A 10,561-nucleotide genomic window follows, 5' to 3' on the forward strand; every position below is an offset into this window, starting at 1 on the left:
TTTCCATGAAGTTAGGTTTTTGCAAGTGCCTAAATGCAAGCCCAGATTTCTAAACTGGTTGAGCACCTAATGACTGGGGGGGCAGGAGGAAAGGCCACCCTGGCCCTGACCTGAGCTCAGGGAAAGGAGCTCAAGGTCAATAGTCATGCTGAAATGAGTAGTACAAATATCCCCAACATGTAACTTAGAGGACCCAGTTAGGGGTCTGCACCCCATGTGGAAATCAGGGGAGACCCAGGATCAGGATGCTGCTGATGCTGTAACGCAACTCCTTTTCCAGGCAAGGAGACCAGAGCAAGCCAAGCGCCCAGCCCAGGGCCTCAGGGAAAAAGCAGAGCCTTGGTCTCCCCTCTCCTCCACTGAAGTTGCCCCCATCTCCACAGGTACCTGCTCCTTTCCCAGCCCTGTCCCTCGGAAAGACAGGGCTGCCATCCCACAAGCATACCCCTTCTTCTCTGCCCTCGCTTGAGACGACACAAAAATAGCTCACAAAGCCATTTTGAGTCATCGTTTTTGTGCCTTTTTTGCTTTGTCATTTTTACATCTTTATGTCTCTTTTTCTGTCAGCTGTGATCACGTTGCAAAACCAGCAAAACCTTCAGCCCACGGGTTGCTCATGCACCACGTGGGAGGGCAACCAGCCAACGAGGTCTCATTTGCTAATCAAACTTGTATGTGTAAACTCTGTTTCATGTTTCTGCTTTCTGATAAGATGGCTTACATTTGTACAAAGTCTTACTGCTCCAAATGACTATGATTACATTAAAAATGTTTTCTTCTCTCAGATTGATGCACAAATTAACCTTGAGTCATGCAAATAGGCTGGGGGAAGCCAATGGGTCCAAATCAGAACGTGACAAAAAAAAATTCTTAGACATGCTTACTGAAACACAGTTCCTTCTCTCCTACCAAGTGGTAAATAATTATCCCAAAATAGAAACAGCTCAAGTACCTGTATTCCTCTAAAGAAACATTTTAGATGTGCTTTTGAGTAGGTTGAATAATTCATTCCCATCACTCTGCAAACTGTGATTGTTTCACACTATTGTCTTTTTTCCTTTGAGGTATCACATCTCATTTTCCTTTACTTATTTTCATAGTTGCCTTTTTTTTGCAAGATTTCTGGAAGGGCATTGTGGTCTGACCAAAATGTGAGATCAATGAAAAACAGTTCTCATGGGGTTTGCCAGACCATTTTACAGCTATTTAAGCAATGCAAATAGCTCTAACAGGCTCTGGACAAAGTCAGAGGGAAAACTACCAGCTCTGAAATGGAGATTCACAAGCAAACATTTAATTTCTGATTTTTAGCCTCAGAACTTCCAAACATGAAAAAATAATTTGAAGATTTGCTGAAACCACACCCTTTTGCACCAAAGCCTCCCAGCAGGGTGCGAGTGACCTATGCAAAGATTAATTCCAGGCTTTTTTGGTGTCCTCAACTTAGCTCTGCTACAATTTTGAAACAAAATATTAACCGAAGAATTTTCCACAAGCTTGCAGGCACTGTTGATGTAGTCCTCATAGCTGAACTTCACCACTTAGTGGTCATAAAAGGAACTGCACTTGACTTTAAAAAAGGACTGACAGCCCAGGTGATGTGTTTTAATGTTCATAGGAAATGTTCTTGTCAGCTTTATCCATTGTATTTTTACCAGAAATACTCTAATCTTCCAAAGAAACAACCCTGAAAATCCATGTGCTGCTACAGCAAGCACCTTCCAGTAAAGAGCAAACCTTCAGTCTCAGCAACATCCAAGCAAAGTATAGAGATGGCTATTGCGGTTAGAAAAAAGTATTGACTTTAAATTGTTTACAGCATCCTCCACCTGGTGATAAAGAACCACGTACGCTGGCTGCTCCTTCCAGGATTTGCCTCCCCCATGACAGCTCCTGACACCACAGAGAATCCTGGCATGGACCCCAACACCACCCCCCAGCCTACGTGTTGCGTCTCTGCATGCACATCCACCTGCTACAGCATCTCTTTCTGACACCCCCGCCCGCTTCCTCCAGGGTCCACCCAACATCAGCAGCTGATTCATTACTTTAAACATAAGGCAGGCACGAATGTGAGGTCCACCCATTAACCCCACCACTTATTTCGATTTTGTGAGTGTATATTTAAGTGCACTTATTCAGACAGTTCCCAACCTGTTTGTCTTTGCATAGACTTTTGGTGGATTACAGCCCTCCTCCTTGCTTGGCAATCAGACCTCATGCTCTCCTGCTTCAGCTGCACAGCAGATTTGTTTCTGAGAATGGCACACTATGACTAAGCTTCAGCACTTTCCAAAGCCAGTGTAAGCTTGGGAATAAATTAGACAGAAGATAGTTCTGCAACCACTGCTTGAAAAATACAGTGATTCATGCTCTTCCCTTCCTTTCTGCTGCACTAGGATGGTCTCTCTAGTTCCCAGTAAGGCAAAAAAGGGCATACAAGAATTAACTGCACAGTCACTAAATGACATTTCCACACAGCCCAAGTGACTAATGATATTGATAAATCACATGGTTGAACTTTTGGAAAACGTTACTGATGGGAGCCACTCAGGCACAATTGTAATCTAAACCAATTTTTTGTCAACCCTCAACCCAAAACATTGGTTTGTCAACCATCCAAACCCAGGTTAACAAGCAGGTAGCTGCCTACCTTGTCAGCAGGATTCAGTGCTGCCTCTCAAGGTGTTGCCTGTAAATAGAACAAAACTCAGGGAGATGGTTTCATCCCTGCTGAATTGTAGTGACTTTTGGCGGTTGGTCCATCAGTACCAGCCGTAGGTGCCACTATTGGGAAGCAGCTTGTCAAATGCAGTTGAACAGGCCTAGCACTTTATAACATGTTCATAAATAATGCCTGCCTACAGCAAATCCCTCTACATCTCAGCTGGATTTGGAGAGCTGCCGTACACTGGGGCAAAGACAGTAGCTGCACCTACTGGCGTACGCTCCAGCCTGTGTGGCTGCACCGGGGAGGGCTGCAGCAGGACCTGCAGTCAGCAGCCAAGGGCTCCTGCAGGACCAGGTGATGCTCATTTGGGCAGGGTTACGGACAAAGCGTCACGTTTGGGCACAAGTTTTAGATCAAACAGCACAAGGGTCGTTTGTAGGCAGCCATAGCTGTTCATCCTCGGTCATGTTCGACTTGGAAGTATTTGATCTGTGATCTCTTCCCAAACTGGGCTCCCTCCCTCTGCTACCACACTGCTGTCAGCTGCAGTAAAGGGCTGAAAGTTGCAGCTACCAGCACTGAAATCTGGTGTGGGACTCCCCAGCAAAGTGCATAAGAGAAACAAAGGAAGTGGGCTACTTAGCTGAGATCTAGTTGGTGGTGGTGTACATCTATCTGCAAAACCACGTGTTACCGGGGGACAGCACATGTTGTGAAACTGTCCAGTTAATGACCTGACACTTCTTACCTCTGTGTTCTGATGAAATTGTTGCAGACACCCAAGTCTGTACAGAGATCTTTTTTTTTTTTCCCCCCTCTTTTCTGGCAATGTACCACAATTACAATGTGTGAATTAAAACATACTTCCTGAACCATCAGCCCTGCAAATTGTAATTCTTGTTCTACTATTTTTCTTCTTCCTTGTAGTTCAAGGGGAAGAAAAAGGAGTAAAAAAAGACAAAAAGGAGAGGAGGAAGCAAAACCAAATTGCATTGGAAAGCCTCAGTAGCAAAGGCTGTGCTTCCTCAGGGTTTAAAGTGTTCATTTTTTACCATTTGGTTTGTCACACCATTTCTCAGAAGAGCAAGGTGGCCTATTGTGTGGTTTCCTCTTGTCAAGAGCACCCCAAGTTGCTATTTCAGTCGAGGGATCCTAGAGGGAGTCCATACTGCAACCTGCTAGTCACTTCATGGAGACCACTAGCACCAGCACGACCTTGACAGCCCCAGCACCCCAGGAAGCCACGTCACTCATCCATTCCTCCCCTCTTCCTCCCCCACAGCCAAGGCGTCAGTGCTTGTCTGTGGTGGAGGCTTTGGGTGCCTTTTTAGGTGCACAATATCTGGGTGCTGCGTACACTCACAGTGTGAGAGGTAATAAGCCTCTTTGCTCCCTGAGTTTCGCTCTGTAACTCAGCCAGTACAGAAAACAATTCAGCCAGCAGGGAAATTACTGGCTACTCAAGGGTGCAGAGATCCAGCAGAAGGATGGGAAACTGCCTACCAAAAATAAGGTAGGTTCAATGTAATTTTATTTTTAATTACTAAGCAAGAGGGCTAAGAGAATGATATTATTAAAAATAGAACAAATGATACCTGCAATGAATCAGCCTTAAGGGACCATGTAATGCCTCCATGAGGAGTCTTTTGATTAAACAAAGATAATTTAGTAATCAAATTAAAATGAACAATATAGTTCTTGGTATGTCAAAAAGTATTGCCTCAGGATGATTTTGAGGGAGGTGACTTCATCCATAGGCTGCCAGCACTGTCAGCCTGCTGAAGGGAAGGTGTTACAGGTGAGGAACACAAGGGGCAGAGAGTACTTGCCACCTGCTCCAAGTTTCCAGGCAGGAGAACTACACTTGGGGGTTCACATTGCTATCTACCTGTTGGCACTGTGTCTCATAAAGACAAGCTTTTATATACACTATATAGAAATAGATGAAACTATACAATATATTTAAATGCCGTACCTGGGATATGTAAGTATACTGCAGTTATGTACAACAGTGGTTGGGAATAGATTGTCTCCTAAGGAGCTGTGAAGACAGGAGGACGCTCAGCAGGAGCCTCCTAGGACCAGCGAGTTGCCTTCGGTGCCATCTGTGCCGGAGATGCTCAGGGCAGGGACCCTGAGCGCTGCCGGGCACCAGCCAGGCTGCCCCTCTGCTACGGCCAACGGGCTGCCATCGCTGCCCTCCCTGGGGTGAGGGTTCCTAGCAGGATTCACCACTCCTCAGTACAGCACTCTTCGATGCTACCCATTGAAAAGGAGGTAAATTATATTAGAAATTTCTCTTTTACCTGGATATAGTAAAGTACTTAGATATTTCTGAGTTTATCCCATCCAAGCAGAACACGCAGGAAAGGTTGGGTTCTTGAAGCAGCACATTACAAAGCAGAGAAATAAAGTCACATAGCTGGAAATTTTTAAGTAATAGTAACGCACCCCTTTCCCCTCCCCATCCCCAACAATACTGGCTAGCTCAAGCAATTCCTTCTTTCACTAACACGAACAGAAGGAGGTTTGCTCATGAGAAGGTGGCAACTCACAGGCTATCTTACAGCAGCCTGCAATTGTCAAGGAGGGTGCCTAACCCCCTGTGCCTAAATATTAAGAGTGTGGGGCAGGTGAGAGGCAGAGCCCCCAACACCAGTGGGTGAGAGCCGACACTGCAGCTGGCAGCACTGCTCAGGGTGGCCAGGGCTGGTCCCTGGGCTGGGGCACCCTACCATGCTGCTGCAGATGCCCGTGGCTCTCTCGTCCTCCAGCCCTGCTGTGTTGTGGTACGCAGCGGTGTTTTGCCTGGCCTGGCTAATCGTAGGCATAGGAAAAGACACCTGGAAAAGGCAATACCAGTTCGGAGTAGCAGAGGCTGGATGGCTCTCCCCCCCAGGCATCTGGCCCCCCTGGACATTGCTTTGCTGGGTATTTGTGTCACAGCCTTGCTTCTGCTAAACACTGTCCTAGCTCTCAGTCTGTGTCTTTGTACTTCCAAGGAACAGACATCAGGGCTCGTTGGTAACACCTCTCCTACTAGAAGCAACCAAAAACCCACTGTGTGGACACATGATTTCCTTGAAGGCCCACAGAGAGGAAAATATCCTTTCTTTCCCATTGTCTTCTAAGTAGATCAAAGAAAATGTCATGCCATTTCTGAGTAGTGTGCCCTGACCGCTCACTTGGTTTTAAGGAGCTCAGATGAGGCACTCAGTTGCCAAAATTAAATGTTCTGGGCGTTTCCAAAGACAGTGCATCCCTCACTGCCCTGCAGGTCTGTGGCCAAATGTCTAAGGCATGATCGCTTTACCTGGCCTTGAGGGAAAGGGAAAAAGTCCCCAAAGCATGAAGCATTGATCTCAGAAGCAGTTTGAGTCAAGTTCAACAAAATCCATGTGAAGTTGGTGGGTCATCACCTGTGCCAGCAAGGAGCAGTGACGAACTCACATGCCTGTAGGGTCCCAGCCCCAGGCTCTTAGCTCCCAAGCTTGCCAAATATCCATTGCTTTAAGTGTCTGTGTCACACTTATAAATAGGAGTTCTGATGTTTTTGAAAACATTCCTGACTGCTTTTTAGAAGCAGGAATCACAACACTGTGAGCAAGGTTTACAATAAGCAGATTTTTCCTGCTAGCTGTCAATAGGGCCATGAAACCCATATCCCTCATCAGAGGAGAGGGGAGGAAGGTCCACTGCCCTAAAAGATGTCACTGGCACAGTGCCATATCACACCTTTTGATCGTACAGGTCCCCACCCTGTTTTCCTCACTTTCAAAACCTCTTCTCTAACAAAGCACTGCCAGGAGAGGTAACACAGGGAGAGCTTTAACTAGCTACCTTTGCAGAACAGAGAGCAACTGCAACTCATCTCCCATCAATTAGAAGTGCCAGCTTGCCATGAGTTTTGTGTAGCACATCACTCTTCACCCATAGCTGCCTGATTGCTGATAAAGCCAGGTCTTTCTGAAAAATCACAGACCTTCCAGAAGCTCAGAGAGATGGAGAAATGATAAGGGTTTGGGGATTTTTTCAGAAAAACTGTCATTCCTGTTCAGCGACTCAGCATCCTGGCAAAGCTCCCATGCTGCAGAGGTCCAGCCCCCGTGGCCACTGTTCACCAGGCAGCGTGAGAGGCAGACCAAGGGTGGGCAAGGAAGGGCTCCTCTGATCCACAGCACAAGGCAGGCTCACAGTCAGGCTAATGGAAAAGTGCAGGTTATGACATAAAGGTTTATACTTATCTCATAGGAGTCAGCCCATCCACACCAACCTGATCCTGTGTTCCCAAAGGAGCTTAGTACTGCTGTGGGATCAAATCCACCGTGGTCATGCTAAGGTTCCCCAAAGGGTCCATCTTTCTTGTCTCAGACACTAGGCACATACCCACCTACAAAAACGTTCCCCAAAACATTTTGTTCTGCATTCACAATTTACATTGTTATTGTTGTGGTTTGAGCCTACTCAGCTGCTAAATGCCACACAGCCGCTCACCCACCCTCCCCCTGCTTGGGAATGGGGAGGGAATCGGAGGGGCAAAGGGAGACTCGCAGGTTGAGATAAAAACAGTTTAATAATAGTAACAGGATAATACACTGACAGCAGTATCAGTGGGTAATGTACAATACAGCTGCTCACCACCCACCAATCCCAAACACAACAGCCCCACAGCCCCACTCCCAGAAGTGGCAGCCCCTCCCAGCCCTCTCCTGCCTTTATATAGTGAGCACAATGTCACGTGACATGGACTATCAGCCAATCGGGGCCCAGCCCTCCAGCTGTGCTCCCCCCGCCCCCGCACACAGGTGAGGGCACTGGGACCTGGGGAGCCCCTGGGGTCTCAGGGGGCTGCAGCACTGCTCCAGCTACTAATTCCATAGTTAGGTCCACCCCTCGGTCACGAGCCCATCTATATGTTGCATCTCTTCCTTGATGGCCTGAGGAGTCATGGGCCCAACGAGCCATAAATTTTTCGCCCTTATGCTGCCAGTCCAGACCTACTTGGGCCACCTTAATCTTTGCAGCCTGGTCCACCTGGTGGTTGTTTTCATGTTCTTCCGTTGCTCGATTTTTGGGAATATGAGCATCTACGTGGTGTACTTTCACAACCAAGTTCTCTATACGAGCAACAATATCTTGCCACAAATCAGCATCCCAGATGGGTTTGCCTCTACGCTGCCAGCCACTCTGTTTCCACTGCTGCAGCCACCCCCACAGGGTATTTTCCACCATCCATGAATCAGTGTAGAGATAAAGGACTGGCCATTTTTCTTGCTCGGCGATACTTAAGGCCAGCTGGATGGCTTTCACCTCTGCAAATTGACTGGATTCACCCTCTCCTTCAACAGCTTCTGCAACCCGACGTGTGGGGCTCCACACAGCAGCCTTCCACTTCCGATGTTTCCCTACAATGTGACAGGACCCATCAGTAAATAAGGCATATCGCTTCTCATTATCCGGTAGTTCATTATATGGCGGTGCCTCTTCAGCTCGGGTCACCTCTTCCTCTGGTGACATTCCAAAGTCTTTGTTCTCTGGCCAATTTGTAATTACTTCCAGTATTCCTGGGTGGTTGGCATTTCCTATTCGAGCCCGCTGTGTGATGAGCGCGACCCACTTACTCCACGTAGCATCAGTTGCATGATGTGTTGAGGGGACCTTCCCTTTGAACATCCAGCCCAGTACCGGCAGTCGGGGTGCCAAGAGGAGCTGTGCTTCTGTACCAATCACTTCTGAAGCAGCTCGGACCCCTTCATATGCTGCCAGTATCTCTTTTTCAGTTGGAGTATAACGGGCTTCAGATCCTCTATATCCTCGACTCCAGAATCCCAGGGGTCGACCCAGGGTCTCCCCTGGTGCTCTCTGCCAAAGACTCCAGGTAGGGCCATTCTCCCCGGCTGCAGTGTAGAGCACATTTTTAACATCATGTCCTGCCCGAACTGGCCCAAGGGCTACAGCATGAACGATTTCTTGTTTAATTTGTTCAAAAGCTTGCTTTTGTTCAGGGCCCCTTAAAAAGTCATTTTTCTTTCAGGTCACTTGATAAAGAGGGCTTACGATCTGACTGTAATTTGGAATATGCATTCTCCAGAAGCCTATCACACCTAAGAAAGCTTGTACTTCCTTTCTGCTGGTTGGTGGAGACATAGCCATTATTTTATTAATCACATCCGTTGGAATCTGACGACATCCATCTTGCCATTTGATTCCTAAAAACTGAATCTCCTGTGCAGGGCCCTTGAATTTACCCCGTTTTATGGCGAAGCCAGATCTCAAAAGAATTTTAACTATTTTCTCTCCCTTCTCAAAAACCTCTTCTGCTGTATTTCCCCATATAATGATGTCATCAATGTATTGTAAATGTTCTGGAGCTTCACCCTGTTCCAGCGCAGTGTGGATCAGTCCATGGCAAATAGTGGGACTGTGTTTCCACCCCTGGGGCAGTCTGTTCCAGGTGTATTGGACACCCCTCCAGGTGAAAGCAAACTGTGGCCTGCACTCTGCTGCCAGAGGGATGGAGAAAAAGGCATTGGCGATATCAATTGTGGCATACCACTTGGCTGCCTTTGACTCCAATTCATACTGAAGCTGCAGCATGCCTGGCACAGCAGCACTTAGCGGTGGTGTGACTTCATTCAGGCCCCAATAGTCCACTGTCAGTCTCCACTCTCCATTAGACTTCCGCACTGGCCATATGGGGCTGTTGAAGGGTGAGCGAGTCTTGCTGATCACCCCTTGGCTCTCAAGTTGACGAATCAGTTGGTGGATGGGAACTACAGAGTCTCTGTTGGTGCGACATCGCCGTCGGTGCACAGTCGTGGTAGCGATCAGCACCTGTTGCTCTTCAACCTTCAGTAGTCCCACAGCAGAAGGATCCTCTAAGAGCCCTGGCAGAGTGGACAGCTGTTTAATTTCTTCTGTCTTCAAGGCAGCTATACCGAAAGCCCACCGGTACCCTTTTGGGTCCTTAAAATACCCTCTCCGGAGATAATCTATTCCAAGAATACAGGGATCTTCCGGGCCAGTTACAACAGGGTGCTTTTGCCACTCATTTCCAGTTAGGCTCACCTCAGCCTCCAACACAGTCAGCTTTTGAGAACCTCCTGTCACTCCTGAGATACAGATAGCCTCTGTTCCTTGGAAATTCGACGGCATCAGGGTGCACTGGGCACCAGTGTCCACCAGAGCCTTATACTCCTGGGGATCCGATGTGCCAGGGCATCGAATCCACACAGTCCAGTAAACATGATTGTCCCTCTCCTCCACCTGGCTGGAGGCAGGGCCTCTCTAATGCTGCTCATAGTATCCATTGTTGATGAAGGGGTTAGTGCGGTCTGTGCGAACCTCGGTCTCATCCTGGTTACTCACTTCTTGTAAGTACGACTCAGAAGTTCTCCTCATAGGATCAGGAGCAAAGTCAATTCTTCTACGCTGTTTGGGTAACTGATTAGCTGAGACTAGAGCAGCACTTATCCTGGAAGAACCTTGATTTGTAGCCATTCTTCCTTCCAACTCTTGGACCCACTCTCTTAGAACATAGGTGGGTTTCCTGTCCCATTTCCTCATATCTTCTTCATGGTCGTGCAGGTAATACCATAGGTTCCCCCGTGGTGTATACCGTCTCGCTTGAGTAGGGAGTCGTTTGCTCCTGATAGCCGAGACCTTAGTCTGTGGAGGTGGAGAGTAGGACATGTCCTCTTGGAGTTGTCGGACTTCTTGTGACAGTTTCTCCACAGCCACGACGATGGAAGAAGAAAGACTTTCTTCGTAGTGCCGGAGTCGGCGAGCCAAGTCATCCATAGTTGGTCCCTCTTCGTCTCTCCAGTCAAATATTGCTAGTGCATTTGAATGTGAAGATGGAGCACTCCGTATAAACTTCCGCCACATGGG

Source organism: Tyto alba, unplaced genomic scaffold (assembly GCF_018691265.1).
Source record: "Tyto alba isolate M040663 unplaced genomic scaffold, T.alba_DEE_v4.0 Super-Scaffold_14, whole genome shotgun sequence".
Lineage (NCBI taxonomy): Eukaryota > Metazoa > Chordata > Aves > Strigiformes > Tytonidae > Tyto > Tyto alba.